Below are 8,651 nucleotides of genomic sequence, written 5' to 3'. Positions count from 1 at the left end.
AGAAAGGAAATAAAAAGAAAAGAGAAAAACCATAAAATACCTATTAAAAGTTTGGAGTACAAGGAAGAAATACTTCTTCACCTTCATTCCAGTTTTCTTTTCTATTAATCACCTACATTCTGACACTTGGTCCTATGTTAAATCCTGTGTGTGAGATACCCTTTTCAGCCAAAATAGGCAGGCAAGAAAGACAATTCATATTCACAGTCGATGCCGATGAAAATAATCCCTAGGGCTTCAGTGCAATACATCCTGAATTAAAGTGCTTTGGACATTCAGGGCTTGGATTCATCTGTCTCCTGGGATGCTATTAATGGGTTATGCATATTAGGCTATTTTCCAAGTCCTGCTCTTTTGCTCTGGAAAATAAATTAAGAAATCCAGTTGAGATGCATCTGGAAGGCTTTAAGAACTGGGAAAGATTCTCATCTGGATGGCATGGTGTGAGGCTGATGCTGTGTGAATTTGGGAGCAAGGACTACAGGATTTCTCCAGGGCAGTTCCAAGACTTGAATTTCATAACACAATAACTATCTAACCAACAATTCCCTGTGGCATAGATTTCAAATTGGGCATTACGTGGAAAAAAATTCAATTTTTTGATGTGGTAGAAAAGCTCTGGGCTTGGATTTTTAAAATATGGCTTCTTGTTCCAACTCTGCACCTAATTAGATGAATGACTTAGGAAGTCATTTAACCTTTATGAGCCTCAGATTCATTATCTGTAAATGAGTGTCAGCATGATGATGACCAATGTCCCTTTAAGTTACCACCATAGTGGGCTAGAGAGATGGCTCAGAAGTTAGGAGTACTGGCTGCTCTTTCAGAGGACTCTGGTTCAATTCCCAGTACCTATGTGGTAACACACATAGTCTTAGTCTATCTATCTACCTATCTCTATATATATATATTTATGTACATATTTACATATCTATCTATCTATATCATCTCCCTCTTTCCCTGTGAGTGGGTGTTCTTATGTATGGCTATGTATACTGAGGTTAACTTCAGATGATGGACTGAGCAGTAATACAGGGTCATGATATCGTCTCCCTCACAGAGTGCTGGAAAATGAAGTTTTTAATATATATGTATCACTTGGTCAGAGAATCATTGGGTAAGTATTAAGCAATATTCATCAATTTCCACAGTACAGCTTTATTTATTTGAGAGTACACTGCTTGCACTTCCTAGGTAAAGGAGGAAAGAGTTGAAGGCATTGAAAGCAGCCTCTGTTTATTGAAGATGAAGTAAATTTATTGGATTATTGACTACCTTTCCCTTATCTGGTCTCACATGCTGAATCAGGGGCTATGTGTACTCACACAAATTTGAATCTTTCCATGGCTAATTCCTCACACCACTGCCTCTATGTGATAGCTCCTAGCAAATCATATAGGACTGATCTTGACTCTGTGACCTTGAATATAAGAATCAGCCTTGCACTTGTCTTAGGCTTTCCCAGCTCCACTGTGCCAGTTGTAATTATCAATGTGCATTATAGTTTGGAAAATAAATTTATATCCAAGAATACAAAAACCACTTGGGAATAGAGTAGTGAATAAGTATGATGAAATATTTGGGGGTCATACAAATACATGTAGTAAAATGCCCATCTAGTAAGTGCACAGTTGAATGAGTGTTGACAACTGTATATATTAATGTGCTAAATATCTCAATGAAGTTATAGACAACTAACGCTAGGAAGTCCCCAGTTACTGGTCTTCTCTCAGTGCCAACTTGTGTTTTTGGCTCCTTTCTCATAGATTACTTTATCCTGATCTTGAACTTCACAGAGATGTCATATTTGGGGTCTTGTTTCTTAGTTAATGTATTTTAAATGAATCCCTATTGTTTCATGGGCCAGCAATTCAATTTTTTTTTTTGGAAGAGGCTAGTATTTCATGTGGCTATACTGTTTATTTGTTTATTCCTTTTATTGTGAATGGCTATTGGGTTCTTTTACTCTCCAGCTCTGACAATGGTCACATAGAATAACTAGCAAAGTAAATAACTTTTTCTCTCTAAGTTTTTGGCATTTTCTGTTCTGTATTTATCTTTTCTAAAGAATGAAAGAGCTGTGTCTAGAGAGATGGCCCAGTGGTGAAGAGCTTGGAATTTTCTTGCAGAAGGCATGAGTTCAGTTCCCAGCACTCAGATGGAAGACTCACAAGCACCCATGACTGCGCTCCAGAGTTTCCAATACCCTCCCTCTTCCGGCTGCTGCCAGCACCTACATACACAAGCGTATAAGCATGCACACATGTGCGTGCACACACACACACACACACACACACACACACACACACACATAAATAAAATAAGCCCTTGAGAGTAAAAGATTGAAAATGAATCCAACTCCTTCAAACACTGTCCATTTCTTTACTGAGCTGCTTTCCACATGCCCAAATACAGTGTCTCACATAGAGCTATCACATGACTAGTTTGGGAAGCCCTCTTTTAACATCCATGTTTATTACTTTCCAGTTAGTCTCATATGTTTATTAGGTAATACTATTTCCCATATTTATTTATAACTCCTCTTGATGCATGCAATATGTTTGTATTTTACAAGTGATTTTAAGCAGTCATAGCTATTAACATGGAATAGTTAATTTAATAGAAATAAGAAACAAAGGCCTTGGAGACACAAAACTGATAAAATTCTCCAATAGTGCTTCCGGGTCTTATATATTTAGTTAAGGAATATATTGACTCTGAATTTTTATTCTGTATCTTTCCTGCATGTTTAAGCCATGGATCTGCTCAAATTTTCTTTGCCATAAATGTGGTTAAATATGTCCCTTTGCACAATTTGGGTAGACTATGTTTGGAACTTCTATAAAGTCACCATTCTGATGATGTGCTTTCAGTGGGATGTAGATAGAAGTTTAGAGGTTTATCCCTGATAGGTTCACTGTCAGAGCACAGAAGAGAGATTCTGCACTTTAGATGCCGTGTAGCATGTGTATGTATTTGTGTTATTGTGAACTGTTTCTCGTGTGTGTCTGTACTGTGTGAGTGTATATATGTTTATATATGCGGTGTGTGTTCATGTTTAGTTGTTTGTGCTGACCTGCCTTTGGGGTTCTGACAGGATATGCCCTCAGCAGCTGCCACCAAGAGCACTGCCTGTGCCTATTCACTATGTTGTGTCCCTTTTAAAAGGGCCTTGACCACCTCCTCCCTCTCTCTCTCTCTCTCTCTCTCTCTCTCTCTCTCTCTTTCTTTCTTTCTTTCTCTACCTCTCTTTTCTCTCTCCCACTGCTCCTGTCCCCAGAGGCTGGTCTTCCCTTCCCCTTTCCTTTTTTTATGATCCCTTTCCCCTTTTTGTGATCTTTTTCCCTTAATAAAAATCCCTCCACTTGAATTCTGTCGCATGGCATTTTTCTCATGCTGCTTTTTAAAAATTACAAGAGTGTGCCTAAGTATACATGTGTGTTTCTGTGTGTTGTGTATTATTATGCTGTATATACATATATTTGTGTATGTATGCACCTATGTGTGCTACGTTTATTTATTTATTTTTTATGGATGCATAGTACATGTGTATGTGGGGTATATACATGTATGTGAATATACGTGACATGCCTGTGCATAGTATTCTGCACACACTTCACACAGCTATATATGTGTCCAAGAGAAATGACAAAAACAGAATTACATGGATTTAAACAAGAATAAGTGGCTAGTTGTTTTATAAGCTACCACCTCTGGTTGCTGAGTAACCCTTACCAGAAAGAAAGGGTCATTCACTCACAGAATGTTTTGTTCTTTTCTGATCTCCATAAAATGGTCCTGTTTCTTTCCTTATTTTTGTACCATTGCCCCTTTCATAATTGTGCCTCAGTTGATCTGGGTATGTATATTGATAATGTATATTATACCAATACTAATGATTAATTACATCATTCTTAATGTGTGTATTTTCATGTAATCAAAGTATGCAAACTGCATATGATGGTGCAATTTAGTAATCTCAGCTACTTAGAAGGCTAAGGCAGGATGGCATAAATTCAAGGCCTGCCTGGACTACAGAATGAGATCACAGTGAAAACCTGTTCAAAATAAAAACTAATTAATGGGCTAAGACTGTAACTGACAAAGCACTTGCCTAGAAGAAAGAAAACAGGAAAGAAAGGATATTAAATGTTTAGTAACAGTTCGTCAAAGCCTAATTATTCTCAAAAAGTCTAAAATTACAGTCATAACTCTTTCCTTCTTAGAAAGAATATATTTTTAAGAATTTTTCTTCCAAAAGAAAAAGACACATATGAAACTCATTTCTCTTTAGACATGATCCTAAATAAGGTTCCAGAATGATTATTATAGTGTATCAGGTTATTCTCAAGTCAGCTCCATATCACATGACTGGTTCAAACACAGCTGTTCAGTTATTTTTTTATTATTATCAGAGTGGGATTCCAGTCCACCCAATGTCCATGAGCTTGGTGTTTGCTTCCCTCCGGTGAACTCAAGAGAGATGTGTCAGCAGCAACAGGTCAGAAACACAGCTTAAAACTCTGCTTATGGCCCAGTATTTGAAGTGATAACTACAGTGAACAGAAGGATTAGAAAGAAGGAAACTGAGCTGGCAAGTCAGGCCAATGGCAAAGTACTTGCTTTGAAAGCCAGAGGACCCTAGTTCAGATCCCCAGAACCCATATAAAACATCAGGTGTGGCAAACACATGCATGCAATCCCACAGTTGGAAAATGGATGGCAGAGACAGGCAGAGGCCAGCTTCCCTGGACTATGTAGAGAAGTTCCAGATCAATGAGAGACCCTGCTTCAAACAAAAGGTGGGAGGGACCTAAGGAACAATACTTGAGATTTTCCTCTGACCTCCACATATATATCATGAATACATGTATTCCCACACACAGAACATACATGAATGCATACACACACACACACACAAATATGGATGTAATTCTCTTTTAAAAGTCCATATTCATGTGTGTTGAAGGCAACAGGTGGTATGGATCTGTAGTTGCCCATATACTTTCTTCTATCAAAGGTTTTTTTCAAGTCTTTAAGGCCTTGGTGCTCTGCATCCTGACATCAAATTCAAGTATAGCAAGGACAGCAAGTGTTTGTCTTATGGTTAGGCCTCTGGATTTGCTGTGGCATGGTGACACCGAATGTGGCACATTAAAGTTTCTTGTATTTTAAGTTACTGAATCATTAATTGTTCTTATTGTTTGCTTAAAACATAAGATATTCATTATCTGCTACAAACAAGATAAGCCTAAATAAACTGACAGTCCCAGCTTATGCTCCCAGTTTATTTCTTGTGCTCATATATATTTTTAAACAACAGAATCACAGATTTGTTTGGATTTGTTTGGATGGTTCTGGTTTCCTAAATGATCCAAAGTTTATCAAAAGGCAGGGCTGATAATTATGTAATTAAAAGCAAAAGTATCACTATGTATCCTTTAACTTCTCTTTGTTTTTACAAGGTGTGTGTGTGTGTGTGTGTGTGTGTGTGTGTGTGTGTGTGTGTGTGTGTGATGCACACGTAAAGCTCAGGGGACAAGAGGACACACTCAGGTGTCAGTCTTTCCTTTCCATCTTGTGCAAAACAAAATATTTTGTTGTTTGCCATTTTTTGCAATCATTTCCACATCTACCTCCCATCTCATGGTAGGAGCACTGGGATTACAGGTGTGCACCATCACTCCCAGATTTACATGGGTTCTGAGAATAAAACTCAGGTCCTCATGCATAACAGTTACTGTAACACAGAGCCACCTCCCCAACCTTATAGTATACTTTAACTTCTTACTCCTTACTCTAAGAAGTGACTTACACTGTGAGAATATTGTGGTTACTTCTCTCTCCTCTCTTTTTTATTGTCTTTTCTGTGTATAATGGATAACTAGTCTGGGAAAGGAAATTACTATGGCATTACTTAATTATCCTTTCTATCTTAATCTTTTTATTAGCCAGGAGCATGCTACAAAGGAGGGGATGGCTTGTGGGGACTATTTAGAGAAACTATGGTCACACCTTACTTGGATTTTCAGACCATCAAATAATGATCCAAACATAAACTAAATCAGACTTTCCTTCATACACATCTGTGGTTTAGTCCCAAGGCACACCTGATATATGAGTGTGTCTCAGAATAAATTTCAGACATGATAGGTTTTAGAAGGCCCAGCAAAGAAAAACAAGAGCTTTAGATGCTGTCAACCTAAGGATTCTTTATGTTCTGTAATTGTTGTAGAAAAATAACTGATTAATAAAAAACCTTGATCATTCATTTAAGCCTGAATAAATACTTCTGAGTTTTAATAGGATAAAAATTTCAAAGATAAGAAAAAATATCCTTCTACCATCTCAAAGTTATGCTAGTTTCTCAATCATGGTTGTAATCCCGACACTGGTAAATCTGAGGCAGAAAGGTTGAGAGTTGAAGCTACTCCTGGCTATATAGCAAGATATGGAAATTCTACTTTTATGTATGTGTGTACTTTGCATGCATGTGTGCCTGACACTATTCCCATTAGTGCTAGTGGAGGCCAGAAAATGGTGTTGAAACTGGAATTGTAGATGAGTTTTAGCCACCAAGTAGGTTCTAGGAACTGACCGTGGATCCTTTACAAGAGCAACAAGAGCTCTTAACTCCTGAGCATCTCTTCAGACACTGAGAATTCTATTTATAGCACCTATCATTTCCCACAAGTGAGGTTCCCCACTAAGGAATAATGTTTAAAAACTCACAATGGCAACAAGATGGTGCTTTACCCTTTCCATCCATAGACTACTGTGGACCTTGGGGGGGCATTATGGGTACTTTAAAATAAAAGCCCTTTTAGATTCAAGTGTGAACCAAACCTGTACTCTGTTGACTTAGTATAACTTTTGTCACCAATCAAAGAGGAGAGTAGACAAATCAATGACGTACAAATGGAAATTCTACCCCCAAATAAATACAATGTAGGACTCTGCATCCATATACTATGCTAAATCCCCACTGAGAGACCTCCACAAAGAGTAGTAATTCATAGGGAGTCAAGTACCTTGGGGGTGGGGGTGGGGTGAGGCAAATCTTTCTTTGTGATATGTGCATGCTGGGTTTATTCAGTGAGTAACTGTTCATTCAATGAACATATTTTGAATCTGCATGATAGTAAGTGTTGGAAATACAAAGGTGAACATGGGGCAATCCTAATTCTTGTTGAATAGTTTCTTTGATTTTTACTGATAGTGGTTTATAATCATACATTTTATTAGTTTCTTGCCTCACTGCCACAACAAAATACCTGATAAGAATCAATGTAAAATAACAAACAAATAAACAAAAAAACTAAGGGTTGGTTTTTGCTCACAGTTCCAGAGAATGTATTTCATCATGACCTGGAAGGCACAGCAGCAGGAGCATGAGGCATCTGTCATCGTGTACCCATTCCTAAGAAGCAAAGAGAGATGAATAATGGTGTTTAGCTTACATTCTTCTTCTAATTCAGTCTGAAACCCAGTCATTAGAATTGTACTGTTCACATTTAAGGTGGGTCTTGCTACACCAGTTAACCTACCTTAGATAATTCCCCATAGTCATGCTCAAAGGTTTGTATCTATAGTGATTCTAAGCTCTATTAGGTTGACAGTCAAGATTATCAATCACACTAAGCATTCATTCAGTCAGTCACTCTTTTACAAGATTATGGCCCACTGTATTGAGGGCTGGCCATACTGAACATGAGGTCTAGTTCATTCCAGAAGGATCATCTTCGCTAAGTGTACCTATGGTGCCTATATTTCCAATGCCCACATTTATAGAGCATTCTAAAGGCAGGGTTTAACTTAAGGATTTTGAGGGTGATGTAGTCTACAATAATAGGAGAAAATACCTTAGATATGGTTATTTTGTGGTGAATTCTGAATTTGCATGCATTGTGCAGTTTTGGTGGGATTTCCATTTTAATCCATAGAATCACAGTTTTCATGTTTATAAGAAAGACAGAGCACAGATATTTGCCACTGATGGAGTCTTTCAGGCATATGTGAAATATTTGAGTTTATTTTTACCCTTTTGTATCTTTGCATTTTCTTCAGAAAAAATGGGAGAGGATTCTACATGGGATTTTCTTTACTTCCTCTTCCTCTGGATCAAGATAAACTGAAAATAATGTATTCACTAATTCTTCCACCATGATAAGAAAATATTGAGTCACACAAGCATACTCATTTCCCCATATGATGAAATGCAGTGTTCTATATTGAGCATGTGTAAGCTTCTGTACAACAGATGCCATGCATCAGGATGTCCTATTCTGCTCATGAAATTTTATTGTGGTGATATTTTGTTTGTGGTCTAACAAATAAAGCTTGCCTGAAGATCAGAGTGCATAGATAGCCACACCAGTTAGCCATAGATGACAAGCAGTGGTGGCACATACCTCTAATCCCAACAAGAGGGAGGCAGAGTTAGGAAGATCACTGTGAGTTCAAAGCCACCCTGGGCTACATGAGATTATCTAGGTGGCTGACACCTTTAATTCCAGCACTAAGGAGGTGGAGACAGGAGTGACAATTCTGGGTGGAGAGAAACATATAAGGGAAGAGACAAGAGCTCACTGAATTCAGTCTGAGGTTTCATAGAGATAGCATTCAGTCTGGGAATTCTTAGGGACAGAATT

The sequence above is a fragment of the Phodopus roborovskii genome, unplaced genomic scaffold (genome assembly GCF_943737965.1).
Source record: "Phodopus roborovskii unplaced genomic scaffold, PHOROB, whole genome shotgun sequence".
Lineage (NCBI taxonomy): Eukaryota > Metazoa > Chordata > Mammalia > Rodentia > Cricetidae > Phodopus > Phodopus roborovskii.
Note: the sequence above shows the minus strand (reverse complement) of the source record.